This window comes from Camellia sinensis, chromosome 14, assembly GCF_055761805.1.
Source record: "Camellia sinensis isolate YWXY chromosome 14, ASM5576180v1, whole genome shotgun sequence".
In the NCBI taxonomy this organism is placed as follows: Eukaryota; Viridiplantae; Streptophyta; class Magnoliopsida; order Ericales; family Theaceae; genus Camellia; species Camellia sinensis.
In genome coordinates this window covers 145,766,353-145,770,755 of record NC_138974.1, presented here as the reverse complement: position 1 = coordinate 145,770,755, position 4,403 = coordinate 145,766,353, and positions in this window count along the sequence as shown.

Below are 4,403 nucleotides of genomic sequence, written 5' to 3'. Positions count from 1 at the left end.
GGATCCGTCCAACTCGCACAAACCGAACACAACTCACGCGCCACGACGTACACTGTGCACCAGCCCCCCAAAACGAATCACACCCCGAAGGACTAAGAAGCCCGACGAACGCGCGAAAACATTTAGAGAGGCCGAGCAAGCACCGGTTAGCGCGAATGCAAATAACAAACTCAACAGGCAACTTTCGAGGGACATACTTCTCGCAACAAGCTTCCACAAGGAAAGCACAGGCAACTCGTTCGCACGCCAAAGCCAACCAAATGGCAATTTAACCGAGGGACATGCATTTCGCAAGGCAACTTGTAGAATTACCCGAGGGACATGGCATGCTTGCCAAGGCCGTGGCTTGGCATGCTTGCCAAGGCCGTGGCATGACATGCTGCTGGCCAAGGCCGGGGCATGCCATGCTGCTGGACAAGGCCGTGGCAAGACATGCTGATGGCCGAGGCCGTGGCAAGGCATGCTGATGGCCGAGGCCGTGGCAAGGCATGCTGATGGCCGAGGCCGTGGCAAGGCATGCTGATGGCCGAGGCCGTGGCGTGGCATGCCATGCTGCTGGACGAGGCCGTGGCAAGGCATGCTGCTGGCCAAGGCGTTGGCATGGCATGCTGCTGACCAAGGCTTGGGCTTGCCATGCTGCCGGCCAAGGCCGCGGCATGGCATGCTGCCGGCCAAGGCCGGGGCAGGGCATGCTGCTGGCCAAGGCTTTGGCATGCCATGTTGCTGGCCAAGGCCGTGGCATGGCATGCTGCTGGCCAAGGCCGGGGCATGGCAAGCTGCTGGCCAAGGTCGTGGCATGGCACGCTGCTGGCCAAGGCCGGGGCATGGCAAGCTGCTGGCCATGGCCGTGGCATGACAAGCTTGCCAAGGCCGGGGCATGGCGTGCTGCTGGCCAAGGCTTTGGCATGCCATGTTGCTGGCCAAGGCTGTGGCATGGCATGCTGCTGGCCAAGGCCGTGGCATGACATGCTGGCGAAGGCCGGGGCATGGAATGCTGCTGGCCAAGGCCGTGGCATGGCATGCTGCTGGCCAAGGCCGTGGCATGACATGCTTGCCAAGGCCAGGGCATGGCATGCTGCTGGCCAAGGCTTTGGCATGCCATGTTGCTGGCCAAGGCTGTGGCATGGCATGCTGGCCTAGGCCAACGTGCCACCGCCACCACCGCGGGCCGCCACTAGACGCATCCCGTGCTTGGCTATGTAGTTTCGATGCCACAAGCCAATGCCACAAGCCAAGCGATGGCATGTGCCAAGCGCCCGCCTAGGCATAGGCGTGGCCTGTGGCCTGGCCATGCTGGCCAGCCTTAAGGGAGGTGTCCCCCCCTTATAATAGCCTGTTAAGCCCTTTTCAATCTGGCAGGAGGAAACATCAACCATGTTTGAGGAGTCATAATGGGGTTTTTTTAAAAAGTAATGGTTTTTTGCCAAAACTTTCAACATGAAAGTTGTATGAAATAATTTAATACACCATAAAAAAAATTACAAAAAAATATTTGGCCACCGGAATATTTTATTTTAATTTATTTCAATTTTAATACTTAAAAAATAATAAAAATTACTAAAAATACTCAAAAAATTCTAGAAAAATTCCAACAATTATAAGATGAGGCACTAGTAATTATAGTAATTTTTTCAATTATTTTTTTATTTTTTATTTATTTTATTATAATTTTTATGAGTAAATAAATAATTAAAAAGCCCAACGAACGTGCAAAAACTCTTAGAGAAACCGAGCAAGCATCGGATAGCTCGAATGCAACAGGCAACTTCCGAGGGACATACTTTTCCCAACAAGCTTCCACTGGGGAAAGCACTAGCAACGTGTTCGCAAGTCAAAGGCAACCAAACGGCTATTACCCGAGGGACATGCATTTCGCAGGGCAACATATACGTAAGTCAAAGCCAAACCAAATGGCAATTACACGAGGGACAGGATTGCTTGCCAAGGGCGTGGCATGCGATGTTCTAGCCCAAGGCCAAGGCACGCCACGCTGCGGGACAAGGCCGTGGCAAGACATGCGGCTGGGCTTGGCCTTGGCATGGCATGCCGCTGGCCTTGGCTGGGCAGCGTTGGCCTTGGCATGGAATGTTGCTGGCTTCGGATGGGCTGCCTTGGCCTTGGCCTTGGCCTTGGAATGGCATGCTGCTGGCCTTGGCCTTGGCATGGCATGCTGCTGGCTTTGGCTGGGCTGCCTTCCCCGGGCCATGCCATGCTGCTGGCCTTGGCCTTGGCATGGCATGCTGCTGGCTTTGGCTGGGCTGCCTTGGCCGTGGCATGGCATGCAGCTGCCTTGGCCTTGGCATGGCATGCTGCTGGCTTTGGCTGGGCTGCCTTGGCCTTGGCATGCCATGCTGCTGGCCTTGGCCTTGGCATGGCATGCTGCTGGCTTTGGCTGGGCTGCCTTGGCCTTGGCATGGCATGCTGCTGGCCTTGGCTTGGCATGGCATGCTGCTGGCTTTGGCTGGGCTGCCTTGGCCGTGGCATGCCATGCTGCTGGCCTTGGCCTTGGCATGGCATGCTGCTGGCTTTGGCTGGCCTGCCTTGGCCTTGGCATGGCATGCTGCTGGCCTTGGCTTGGCATGGCATGCTGCGGGCTTTGGCGGGCCTGCCTTGGCCGTGGCATGGCATGCTGCTGGCCTTGGCCTTGGCATGGCATGCTGCTGGCATTGGCCGGCCTGCCTTGGCCGTGGCATGGCATGCTGCTGGCCTTGGCCTTGGCATGGCATGCTGCTGGCTTTGGCTGTACTCCCTTGGCCGTGGCATGCCATGCTGCTGGCCTTGGCCTTGGCGTGGCATGCTGCTGGCTTTGGCTGGGCTGCCTTGGCCGTGGCATGGCATGCTGCTGGCCTTGGCCTTGGCATGGCATGCTGCTGGCTTTGGCTGGGCTGCCTTGGCCGTGGCATGGCATGCTGCTGGCCTTGGCCTTGGCATGGCATGCTGCTGGCTTTGGCTGGGCTGCCTTGGCCGTGGCATGGCATGCTGCTGGCCTTGGCCTTGGCATGGCATGCTGCTGGCTTTGGCTGGCCTCCCTTGGCCGTGGCATGGCTTGCTGCTGGCCTTGGCCTTGGCATGGCATGCTGCTGGCTTTGGCTGGGCTGCCTTGGCCGCGGCATGGCATGCTGCTGGCCTTGGCCTTGGCATGGCATGCTGCTGGCCTTGGCCTTGGCATGGCATGCTGCTGGCCTTGGCCTTGGCATGGCATGCTGCTGGCTTTGGCTGGGCTGCCTTCCCCGGGCCATGCCATGCTGCTGGCCTTGGCCTTGGCATGGCATGCTGCTGGCTTTGGCTGGGCTGCCTTGGCCGTGGCATGGCATGCAGCTGCCTTGGCCTTGGCATGGCATGCTGCTGGCTTTGGCTGGGCTGCCTTGGCCTTGGCATGCCATGCTGCTGGCCTTGGCCTTGGCATGGCATGCTGCTGGCTTTGGCTGGGCTGCCTTGGCCTTGGCATGGCATGCTGCTGGCCTTGGCTTGGCATGGCATGCTGCTGGCTTTGGCTGGGCTGCCTTGGCCGTGGCATGCCATGCTGCTGGCCTTGGCCTTGGCATGGCATGCTGCTGGCTTTGGCTGGCCTGCCTTGGCCTTGGCATGGCATGCTGCTGGCCTTGGCTTGGCATGGCATGCTGCTGGCTTTGGCGGGCCTGCCTTGGCCGTGGCATGGCATGCTGCTGGCCTTGGCCTTGGCATGGCATGCTGCTGGCATTGGCCGGCCTGCCTTGGCCGTGGCATGGCATGCTGCTGGCCTTGGCCTTGGCATGGCATGCTGCTGGCTTTGGCTGTACTCCCTTGGCCGTGGCATGCCATGCTGCTGGCCTTGGCCTTGGCGTGGCATGCTGCTGGCTTTGGCTGGGCTGCCTTGGCCGTGGCATGGCATGCTGCTGGCCTTGGCCTTGGCATGGCATGCTGCTGGCTTTGGCTGGGCTGCCTTGGCCGTGGCATGGCATGCTGCTGGCCTTGGCCTTGGCTTGGCATGCTGCTGGCGTTGGCTGGGCTGCCTTGGCCGTGGCATGGCATGCTGCTGGCCTTGGCCTTGGCATGGCATGCTGCTGGCTTTGGCTGGGCTGCCTTGGCCTTGGCATGGCATGCTGCTGGCCTTGGCTAGGCATGGCGTGCTGCTGGCTTTGGCTGGCCTGCATTGGCCGTGGCAGGGCATGCTGCTGGCCTTGGCCTTGGCATGGCATGCTGCTGGCTTTGGCTGGGCTGCCTTGGCCTTGGCACGGCATGCTGCTGGCCTTGGCTTGGCAGGGCATGCTGCTGGCTTTGGCTGGCCTGCCTTGGCCGTGGCATGGCATGCTGCTGGCCTTGGCCTTGGCATGGCATGCTGCTGGCTTTGGCTGGCCTGCCTTGGCCGTGGCATGGCATGCTGCTGGCCTTGGCCTTGGCATGGCATGCTCCTGGCTTTGGCT